This window comes from Cherax quadricarinatus, chromosome 26 (assembly GCF_038502225.1).
Source record: "Cherax quadricarinatus isolate ZL_2023a chromosome 26, ASM3850222v1, whole genome shotgun sequence".
In the NCBI taxonomy this organism is placed as follows: Eukaryota; Metazoa; Arthropoda; class Malacostraca; order Decapoda; family Parastacidae; genus Cherax; species Cherax quadricarinatus.
Window position 1 is genome coordinate 614,228 of NC_091317.1, and position 12,457 is coordinate 626,684.

The window sequence follows — 12,457 nt, forward strand, 5'->3', positions numbered from 1 at the left end:
GGCCACCATACCCAGGGTGACTGAAGTGTGTCAAAACACTGGTTAGCCCAGAGTTAGTTAAGGAGAGAGAAGGACAAAATTGTTGGGATACACCATGTGGAGAACAGCTATGGAGTGTGTAGATCTTTGTTTTGAAAATGTGAGGCTGTAATTGTATACTATGTGCATATCTATTGAGAATACAGTTATATTTTTATAGTAGTAGTTTACATAACCTGTGAAGAGGGCTGGTGAGAGGATATCAGACACTCAAGATGATCAGCCATGATGTAAGTATTACCCCTAGACAGATAAGGCCATTAAGTAAAAAGCTACCCCACACTAGAACATGTAGTGAGAACCTTACTATCAAAGTAATAAGGGACAAACCAACGTAACACATCACTACGTTATTGTGTCTAGAAGCCCTACCAATTTCGTCCCAAAGAAGTCTCCCTCTATCGTGATCCAAGCCTGGCGGTCGGTATATTAAACCTAGAATTAGTTTTTCTTGACCTTCTACAAACTTTACCCAAACAGATTCTGTTACAAGTGGCGTTCCACAGGGATCAACCTTAGGCCCGTTGTTGATTATAATATATATCAATGACCTTGATGAGGGAATTACTAGTGATATGAGTAAATTCGCCGATGACACAAAGATAGGTAGGATAATTGATTCAAACTTAGATGCCACGGAACTTCAGGAGGATTTAGACAAACTCAATTCCTGGTCAGAAAAGTGGCAGATGCAGTTCAGTGTAGATAAATGCAAGATTCTGAAGCTTGGGAGTGTCCATAACCCTAGTACTTATCAGTTAAATAACGTAGAACTTAGCCATACAGATTGCGAAAAGAATTTTGGGGTTATGGTACACAGCAACCTTAAACCATGACAGCATTGCCTAAGCGTACGTAACGAATCAAACAGATTACTGGGATTTATATCTAGAAGTGTAAGCTGTTAGGTAAGACACATATGCAACAGTCAGGTATCTTTTTTTCGAAACGTTTCACCTACACAGTAGGCTTCTTAAATCGAGTACAGAAAAGTTGATAGAAGCAGAAGAGGTGAAGACGATGTAATCAGTCCATCACCCTTGAAGTGCAGCTTCTATGCATTAATCGCTGCACTAATCGCTGTAAGTAACACTATAAAGCAAAAATCCGGTAGTTACAGTATCTCAAAATTGCTAATCAACAGGATATTACCCATTCTGGAAACTGCTGTTACATGATGTCAACAGGTCCCTCTGTAACCATCCGTCTCACCTTCTTAGTTCCACTACTACTACTACTAGTACCTCTACCCACATGACACTTCACCTGACTACTGCCACTATATATACGTTGTTTTCTTAGTTTTCTCTGTATTAGGACTGAAGAAGTCACTCGTGGCGAAACATTTCCTTTAATAAATGTCCTGAACTGTACATAAGTGTCTTTTTCCACAGCATTTGTTCTATTAGTGGGTTGGATTTGTAAAGAACCTGCCTAGTATGGGCCAGCAGGCCTGTTGCAGTGTTCCTCCATTCTTATGTTCTTATGAGTTTGAAAAAGACCTGCCTACTATAGGCCAGTAAGTCTGCTGCATTGTTCCTCCATTCTTATGTACTTTTAAAACAACTGATGGTGCCGCAGTGAGCTATATCAGCAACATAATCAGTTAGGTATGAAAAGAAATTATGGGCAACGTCTTCAGCGACATTATTGAGGCAGTAGTCTAGTGATATATAAAATCGTCCTTCTAAGGTATGGAAGCTGATCACAAAAGGACACCCTATGAATTCGCAGGTCGAAGACCGAAGCAGCCTGCTTATCGCCACGGGCCCATCCCCATACTGACCAGGCAAGAGGTGTTTCAGATTACCCATGTTAGTGCACGTCATATTAGTAATAATGAGATTTTTGTATCCCAGGCGAGTGAGCACATAATTAATTTGTTCGTGAGCAGCTAATATCCAACTGACAGGAGAGGCCAGAAGAGGCGTTTTCTGGACATCGAGAAAGTGGTGGAGGTCACAATGCATGCTCCTTGCTAGCTTCCAAAAGTTCTTCTTGCTCTCTGCGTCGCTACTGCAGACAGTGTGTTCTAACCTGCATACAGATACATGAAACCCAAGAGACTCCTTGTAAACGCTAGGAAAGTAACGACGCATATTTACAGAATTATCATTAGTAATCCTCACTGAATCTATATTTATCTTCGAGTATTTCTGAGCGGTACGTAGAAGCGCTAAGTAAGCTGCAGCCACAATACACGAGTGAATACTGACTTTCGCTTCCTTGCAGTGACGTGAAAGCTCTAATGTCGTCTCCGCTGAGAAGTTTTTATGTAACACATTTGTAACTGCTATTTTTATTTTTGGGTAAGGAAGGTTAATACTGTAATATTTGTCACTTAACATATTTACTATTGTTTTGTATGTACCAGACAAGAGTATTCTAAGGCAGTAAATACAGTCTCTCGTGCTCAACAGCTCATCAGTAATGGCAGGGATGTTGTGGCGTATGGGTGTGTCATTGTCCCGTCCAGTCATGATGGCATTCAGAACCTCCATAAAATCACGGGAGATGGTCATATTTGTAAAGCCGTCAGTAATGATGTGATTTATGGTGAGCACCAGGACAGCCTGGTGGCGGTCATCTGCCTGTGGCTGGGGAACCAATCTCGCCCTCCACAGTGGTCCCTGAGAAATGTTGTAGGAAGTTCGTATTTGCCTGTAGAATACTGACATGACGTCGCCCGTGTCAACACTGAAGTCTACAACAACGTTCTTCATCCGTCGTAACCATGGGCGAAACCAGCGCCAAGCAACGCAAAGCTGCAGAACATGTATCTTCCTGGCAAATATATCAAACACGTTGTCATAGGTCAGATTTGAGTTGAGCGTCATTATATCGTACTTACAACATTTTTTAGTATTTTTTTTTTTTTGCGCAGAGATAGCGACTTATACTTACTTAGCGATGATAGAAAGAGCTTGTTTAACGTCTTCAGGTTTGATTGACTGCAGTGAGGAAAGCCATAACACCGTAGCAGTGTCGCCGGTGCCCAGAAATGCTGCTGATGCTGCAAACATCTCTGTGTTGCTCACTGGTCTCAGCCAGCCTCCAGGCGGAGTCAATATCTTCCTGGGCTCAGTTTCCTCCTCCTCTCCATTCTGCCGACCACCTTTGGCTGAACGGTAAACAGCGAGGAAGCAGATAGCAACCAACTTGATTGGCAACCGAGATTTAGTTCAGGGGACAGAGAAGAAAAAATTATATTAAGAAATTGTATTTGTATATCTCTTCTGGCAAGAGACGAACTTCCAAACACCTCTTAAATTCTTAATATAACAAGTGTGACTCTAGGTTGTGCTAACAGAAGTTACTGTAAATGATATGAGTTTTATAAAATGAAAAGAACCCTCTAGATAAGAAAATCCACAATCGTGACATATCTGATTTACATATTTTGGACCAGGTATCACAAAATCCAATTTGCAACATTTGAAATACCAACTGCATGGACACCTTTAATACTTCCATAACGTGTGGACTTTCTAACACAGTGAACATTCACATATGTCGTGCATTAATTCAACCGAAAGGTCGTGGGCAACCCTTAGTTCGTACAAGAGTAATGGAAATCTGTGTAAAACAAATGAAAAAACTATTGTTGAGTTTTTTGTACATTTGAAATCATAAACAAAATTATGTACGAATTTGAGATAATCAGTCCTTTAGCCAGGAGTCGATGTGTTCATTCCGTCAGTCTTGATAAAAGTACTGGATATGATTGATTTGATTGATTCGTCAGTAACTGCGTCCTGACATGGGTCTTAATCCTAAGATGACCAGTCTGAAGATCTCGAAGGAGATGTAGATGTAATTCAGCTGTTCTATGGCCACAATCCGGGTCTTGATGTAGTCCTCTGCGTTCCACGGCAAAATAATTTATGGTCAACAGCGGTTTGAGGTGGAAATATAAACACATATGCAATATATTGTGATCCTTTATTGACAACGTTTCTCCCACACAGTGGGTTTTATCAGGTCACAAACAGATCTACCTGCATGTGTCACATGCAGCATTCTCCACCTGACCCAGCATTCTCAACCTGACTTCATCCTATAAATACTCACGTACCTTCCACCACCATCAACGAACTCTTCAAGCTCAACAACATATCTGGTTTCACATTCCCTGCATCTCACCTTCCACAGATATCATAAAATCCACTGCAAATGTCTCCAACATTACCGCTGCTCCACCGCTACCACACCTTCCTCCCGACACAGATGGACCAATCAGAGACCACTGAGACGCCGACCGATTCCACCAATGAGAATCCACCAGCACCTGCTTCCACCTCCGTCACAACGGACCAATCAGACGCCTCACCTCAAACGTCTCAGCCGCCAGCCAAGAAGGTTAAAACACAAGAGCTTTGGGATGCATCCCTACGTACTACCGCCACTCCTTCATAAGAAGTCCATTGCTTGCCTGGTGTATACTTCTATACAACCAATCAGAATGAGATCGCAATGTACACTCCAGAAATTATTCAATGCCTCCACAACGGGACAGTCAAGTTCACCTGCGACTCAACTCGATCATTCACCACTGAATCCCTTGATCAACCTACTCCCAAAAAGTCACTGCTTTGTGGCACTCGACTACACCACAAGGAAGAAATTCAGGACTCTACAGAATGGGGCTGCCGAAGACGGTACCGTCATCTAGCAGGACTGTCAATGATCAATCATCGTGAAGGCAAGTTTCCCCAGCACTTTGCTGCCTGCTAAAGCTGGGGTGTGGCTCCATAAAGAACCCTGTAATTGCTGCCTCCGCCCTCCTATGCTGCTGAAGATGCTAAACGAGAAGATACTTCCCACTTGGGGAGTCACCGCAAGACAGAAGAAGTCACCCTCCAACCGGAGGGCCCCAAGAAACAATACAGAAGAAAGAAGTAGATGAACGACACCCCCCCGCCCGGGAGGCCACCGCCGGTTCGCCATCTGGAGAAGACTAGGGCCGGAAGTACTGGCAAACCTACAACAACAACAACACCCAGGCAGACAACACACTCAGAGTAACACACTCACTTCATGGAGTTCACTACCTTATCACAAGATAGGCACATGGCTTCTGCCGAAAAGAAGAGGCCACGATGCTCCATGAACACGATGGAGGACTCGGATTTGGAAATGTGGGGCACAATTCTAGCAAAGAAGTTGCGAGACCACTCCATGTCATCAGAGGAAGAGGAAAATCCTGCTCACATTGTAGCAGATCTGACAGTTCCAACCATGGAGCCAGCGAATATGGAAACAGAGGAGGAAATAAACACCCCAACCCCCGTAAACCAAGAAGGATGGATCCCTGTGGACAACAAGAAGAAGCGTCGTCCGTCCAAGGAGCAGGCAAACCAGCTCAACCGACCTGGCAAATTCAAGGAGAAGTCTTACGGGGACCACAGAACCCACTATGGCGTTGTTTCATACCTGGAATCATGACACAACCTGAAGTTCAAGATATGGTTCAACTTGAGGGGAGAACCAATACTGACTCCTCTCAACAACGAAATGTATACCACCTTGAAAAGAGTCATGGAGACAGATCGCTCATTCACCCTGGAGGAACTGGACTCTCGCCAGATCACCAAGGTTGTAGTGATGCGATACCCGCTGATGATGCCCATCGAGGCAGTAGCAGCTCACACCAGTGTGGTGTCAGCTCAACATCTCAAGGCAAAGACGGCAGGCAATGCACCAACCCGACAGGTCCTCATACAGCATGTAGGACCACTGCCATCCCAGCTGGACCTCGGTTCTTGGGGCAGGTACGATGTCAGGACCTTCACACCAGAACCAGTTCATCTGGGTGCACTCTGTCTGAACAGAGTAATCTGCGGTGTCTGCAGCCAGCACCACCCTACCGAGGAATGCATCACCAAGCTGAAAAATGCATCGCCACCCACTCCACAATGCCCGAACTGCAGGCAGAAACACCATGCCTGGAATCCTCGATGCCCCGAGAGGCTCGCCAGAATTCAAGAAGTCTGGAAAATGCCAAAAACTCGGCAGCAGGCTACGACGGATCATCACTCTCAGCAGATGATGGGTGCAGAGAACCCTGCCATACCGCAGATCTCTCAGCAGCTAACCCAACTCAATGCCCAGGAATTCCCAACCCTCGAAGCCTCAACCAGGCATCAAGGTCAAGAACCTCCTGCACCCCTACCTCAACGAAGAAACAGAAACAAGAGGAACAGGAGGCGTCAACAGGGTGCATCTGGTCAACGCGATCAACAGGCGGCACTAAACGAGCCCCCACCGGCCATAGCACGACAACGCAGGCACTCCTTACCCAGCACAGGCGCTTTGCAGGCTCAACTGGCACCTCACCAGCAGATCCCGGCTACCCATACAATAAAGAAATCCAACTCTCAGCAGTCCCTACAGACCACAACAGCCCAGATAATATCCACTGTTTCGAACCCAATGCCAAAGCAGGCCCTCACCAGGGAGGATCTCATAGCACTCATCAAGGTGTTCACGGATCTTATTTGCAACACAATCGACTCCACAGAACAACAGAGCGTATTCCGGCAGATGGTTAGTATGCTCCTGAGTGTGCTTACTGACCGAGGAGGAGACAGTGGATGCCATGAATTTGCAGGTTCTCAGAGCAGGCAGGACTCAGTCTCCAGCTCAGGAAACAACAGCGACAGAATAACCTCGGTACCAAATCACACCCTCAAGGTCCTACAATGGAACATTCAGGGCCTGAGGGGCAAACAGCACCTCTTGCTGGAGGCAGTAATTCAGGATCGGGTTGACATCGTCTTGCTACAAAAAAACTCTGACTGTCCCGAGTGTCTGCCCAAGACTACCCGGTTTTGCTGGGTATTTTCGGCACATGGACCCGGGCGTTCACTGCAGAGGCACAGCTGTATTTGTATCCAATACAATACCTCACAAGGTTATAGCCAACCCTTTGGACTGTGGGGAAGATGTCGAGGTACAGGTCATCCTTGCACACATACCTGGGGTGCCCATTACCATCTATAACATTTACAAGAACCCAAGACACACCCTTGACATTGCAGAGCTCCTCGCACTAGCACGCACTGAGTATATTATTGTGGGTGGAGATTTCAGCGCACATCACCCAATGCTGCACTCTCACTCAGCAACCAATACTGCTGGCAGATACATAGCAATGCTCCTACACGATATTCCAGAGGTAAAGTTGCTAAACAATGGAGACCCCACACACCTGTTGGCTGGCTGCCTCGACCTTACCTTCGGGTCAAGACAACTCACAGCAGGAGCCACATGGGAAACTCATCCTCACCTTGTCAGTGACCACGTTGCAGTGATCACCACCTTCAACATCAACAGGCCTCCCACAGTTGTGCTGCCTCCTAGATGGACGTAAAGAGGGCCAACTGGAAGGTGTTCAAGGATTATCTTCATGACTGGTGGTCCACATACTCTCTATCTGAAGACTGTGATACGGCTGAACAGGAACTAATCACTGTTCTCATCCAGGCAGCAGAGTGTGCAATTCCAAAGAAGTCTGCAGGACGCACTCACAAAAGAGACTGGTGGTTCTACAACGACGAGGTGCGGGAGCAGAACCACCGCATCAACTCTTTTAGGAAGCTATACAGGCGTAACCCCACGGCAGAGAACAGGAATACTCTGAGAGCCATTGTGCAGCATGCCCGCAGAGTCTCTCTCAGAGTAAAAACTGAGAAATGGCTGGAGTGGTGCTCAACATTCGGGCATCACACCACCTTGTCTGAGATATGGGGCAAGCTCAACATAGCAACTGGCAAGAGCAAGCCGAGGCCACCAGCACACCCGAACCCATCCCAGGAAGCGGAGAAACTAGTGGAGTTTTTCACTTCCAGGGGAGCCTCCACTCAGCTCCCACCGGACATCCGGAATATACAGACGGATCAAAGCCAGTTAACGATACAAGCTGCATGTGAGTCGGAAGATGTGACTGATGAAGACCTCACGGACTTGGAACTCCGACGTGCCGTTAAGAACACAGGTGACACTGCCCCGGGCATCGATGGTGTTACGTACTCCATGATTGCACGGGCTGGGCAGAGTGGATGGGAGGCCATACTAGACGTCATTAACAAGTCGTGGAGGGCCAGGACACTCCCAGCAGCTTGGAAGAAAGCTACCATCATACCAATTCCAAAGCCCAAGGACCCAGGCAGTATGAGACCCATATCACTGACCAGCTGCTTAGCCAAGACTGCTGAGAGGATGGTGTTAAACAGCCTCCTATGGAAACTTAGACCCCCTCATCATCACATATTTGGCTTCACCAAAGAAGTGGGTACAGCAGAGTGCATAACCACTCTACTAAGCCAGATTGCTGATAGTAACAAAAAATCTAGTATCGTCGTCTACCTCGACCTTGAGAAGGCATTTGAGCTAGCCAGCCCCACAGCAATTCTAGCAATACTAGCTTGGAAGGGAATCAAAGGACGCCTCCTGGCCTGGATAGAGTCCTACCTTAGGGGCAGGCAGGTCTGTGTCAGCTTTCAGGGACACTATTCCTTTAAACCCTGGAAAACGGCACCCCACAAGGAATTGTGCTCAGTTCTACCCTGTTTAACGTCCTTATCCAGGAACTTGTGAGCCTTCCCTTTCATAGTGGTACACAGCTCCTCAGCTATGCTGATGATCGTAGTGAATGGGAAAGGCAATTTAGAGCAACAGGCTCAAAAAGCTTTGGACCTAATTATGCAGTCTTGCAAGGAACTAGGCCTCAAGATCTCGGCCAAGAAATCTCTTGCAATGATGTTCAAGGGACCAGATCCTGTGAATAGATTATATATTCAGGATATAGAACTTGAGTTCACAGGCTCCTACCAATAGGAATCTACATTGATAAAAAGCTGACCTTTCAGAAACAGACCGAGTATGTCAGGTCCCGTGCTCTACTCAGACTCAACGCCATGAGAGCCATGGAGGCACCTTACAAGGGGGAGCAAAGATGTACATCGCTTGTACTATATACAAGCTATATACTTCGTTATTGATTACGGTGCACCGGCGTTAGCTCATCCCGCAGAACAGACAAAGGGTGGAGGTTGTACAAAACCAGGCGATAAGAACTATGCTTGGGGCCCCCATCTGGACCAACACAGTATGTCTCAGATCTGAGCCCGGCTTCCTTCCCTGGCTGACAGAGTAAGATACATAAACGCCTGCAAAGTAGCGACGATTCTGCACTGGCAGCAAGGTACCCCACTAAGGAGACAGATATTGACAACCATGACACAAGATCCAACACTCTTCACGGACTACTCCTGGATTCGTTCGTTTTGTGCTGCTGGGCGGAAGCTCCTGCCTATGCAACTACTCCTTGAGAAGAGTTGTGACCTTCCTGTTGCTGGGTACCATCCACTACCTCCCTGGCACCCAGATCCAGCCGATCTTTGCATCACGCAACTACCCATCTCTAAGCGTCTCTGCAGTCAAGACACCCTCAGCAATCATGCTGAGACAAGCATGACACTGGCAGAGGGAGGCACATGTGCAGTGCATTTCACAGATGGTTCTGTCGACCCTGACAGGAAGAGAGCAGCAGCTGGACTGTACCACAATGGTCACACACAAGGCTGGCGACTCCCTGACCACTGCACGATCCTTCAAGCTGAGCTGGTGGCGATTCAGCAGGCATCGTCACATGCCCTACGACATCGACTCTGACCTGTCATACATGTTGATTCCACTTCTGCAATCAATGCCCTCTCCCAGCCTCAACCACAGGACAATGTTCACCTCATCACATCTATCCTGAGCATAATGACAGCCTTAGAAGTTCAGGGTAACAGATCGACATTGAACTGGATCCCCAGCCATGCTGGCATCTGGGGAAATGAGGCGGCAGATGATGCAGCCAAGGCAGCCACAGACTATCCACATGTTGGGATTACTGTCCCCATCAGCCTACGCCAGACCAAACTGGTGGCTGCCAGAGCCATGAAACTTATGGGGGAGGTCTTAGGTGATACCCCATCTCAACAGTGGTACCGAGCAGCGACTCAGGCAGAACCCTCTCCATATGATAGAAGCTGGTCCAGAGCGCAGTGTACCGCCATCCATCGGCTTCATTTGGGCTTTCCCACAGCCAAGATGATGGTAGACAAGGCTGAGGAGATGTGCCAGTACTGCCAGCACATTGTCCATCGCCCCCTAACATACTATTTTCTGGAGTGCGAAGTTACAGAGACACTCCGCAGGCAACTGGCACTGGTGTCCCCTCCCTAGGGGGACCCAGAGATGACTGCGGCCGCACTGGTGTGCCCTGGAGTCAGCGAACCGGACAAGCTGTTGCCCGTGACAATGACATATCCTCCTCCTCGCTAGTGTCCACAGTTGGGAGTACATGTGGTGTTGTCGCTTATGAGATGCACCAGATGAACTGATCAGAAGAGTGCTTGAGCAGCATACATCGCGTCATTGTAGAAACCTTTCTCCCTCGGGAGCCAGAGACGGGTCATCGCAAGATTGAGACCCGTGCCAGGACATTATACATACATACCTATGCTGTTGCCCGTGATAACGACATATCCTCCTTCTCGCTAGTGTCCACAGTGTTATCGCTTATGAGATGCACCAGATGAACTGACCAGAAGAGCAGCATACGTCGCATCATTGTAGAAACCTTTCTCCCTTGGGAGCCAGAGACGGGTCATCGCAAGATTGAGACCCGTGCCAGGACTACGGTCTTGATGAACATTATACATACATACCTATGCTGTACATTCTACAAGATTGATGGACTGAACATTTCGACTCCAGGCTGAGGAACTGATTACCTCAAACTCCTCCTCTCCTTACACCTTTCTGCTTTGTACTGGACTGATGAAGCCACTGTGTGACGAAACGTTTCCTTAATAAAGATTTCCATATGTTGCACAAGTGTCTTCCGTACGGGATGTCTTGCAGTGCTCTCTTGGTCTACAGTGCTCCTCACTGATGACTGTTGTATCGCTAGGTTTGACGCGTTGGTTACAGTCTGTTCCTGCAGCATGAGGCCAGCTGGCTGCCGTTGTCCGATGGGAGTTTGAGCAGAAGAATCCCAAGCTGGCTGAGTGACGTGACTCCATGGCTGATGTTTCCTCGGCTTTCTTAGTCGTTGTGGCCGGAGAAGTGGCAATAGATTCCGTGTTACTGTAGCCTCTTCTGGACGAGGCAGCCGCTTAGTGGTGAGGGCTCTACTTTGCGTTGGAGGCTAGACAACTGGACTTTTCCATGATGCCTTGACACGGCGGAGCCTCTCCGAGCAGTGCAGGGTCCAAGCATGACGTTTCTTGCCGCAGTTAGAACGCCGAGGTTACTCAAGCAATCTTTGGTCCGGTTAGAACCCCTGAAGATGCCACATACTTCTATAAATTTACATCGGACGCTGAAGTGGCTGTACTTGTGGTACCTGAAGCACCTCAAAGACTCGGGGTTGTACAGTGTACACCCTAACCAGGTTTGTTCCCCAGCAACTGAGATCTAATTGAGCTGGGAAAAATCCTCTATGCTGGATCAAGACCTGCCTCGTAGGTATATTGCCGTCCTTCTTGACTTGGAGCCGCTCAGCTTTCAGGATGTTTTTGTTGCTGTGGATTGCATCGAGAGGCATGTCTAGAGGATAGCGCATTAATACACCTTTTGTCACCTGTTCTAATTAGTCCAATTAGTTTCCAATAATACCCCAAGTGAAATAGTACACTTCCACATGGAACCCCCATTGTTTTCTATTGTAAGTAGTGTGAATATGCCGACTGAGGTTGTGAATGATGAGGCAGTACATACTGTGAATGAAGCATTTGACATGCCGGAATTCTCAAAAGATGAGTCTGACACATCAGTTAATATCGCCAGCAGCAGTGATGAGGATCAAATATCAGATACACAGAAAACCACTCAGGACTACAATCCTCCCCTTGATGAGTCAAGTAGGGAGAGTTTGCACACACCTCACAGCTATAATCTCAGAAATCAACTCTCTGTATGCAGCAAAAACGCAAAGTACATGAAATAATGGGGGAAATAAGTACCACCAGAACTCCTCTATGTCCAATATGGATAAAACCAACCCACCCCAACCCAATTTATAGAGACTTCATTTTTAACTAAATAAAAGTTGAATTTAATAATGTAACATCTACAAATCCAATACTGCAGGACACCACCTTTGAAGCAGCTGAGCCGGCCAGCTGAGCCGGCCAGCTGAGCCGGCCAGCTGAGCCGGCCAGTATCTCCAGAGAGCAATAAATCTTCATCAAACGCCTTGCCATCGTCATTTCCAGCCCACGGTCTGCTGTCACAAAAAAAGGCAATTGCAAAAAGTATACATCCTGCCAACTTAGAGTCATGCAGCTATACATCTGTTATAACTGTGGGAAACTGATGGGTAGTCTTATACCCCATTCAACGAAATTGATTTCATGAATAA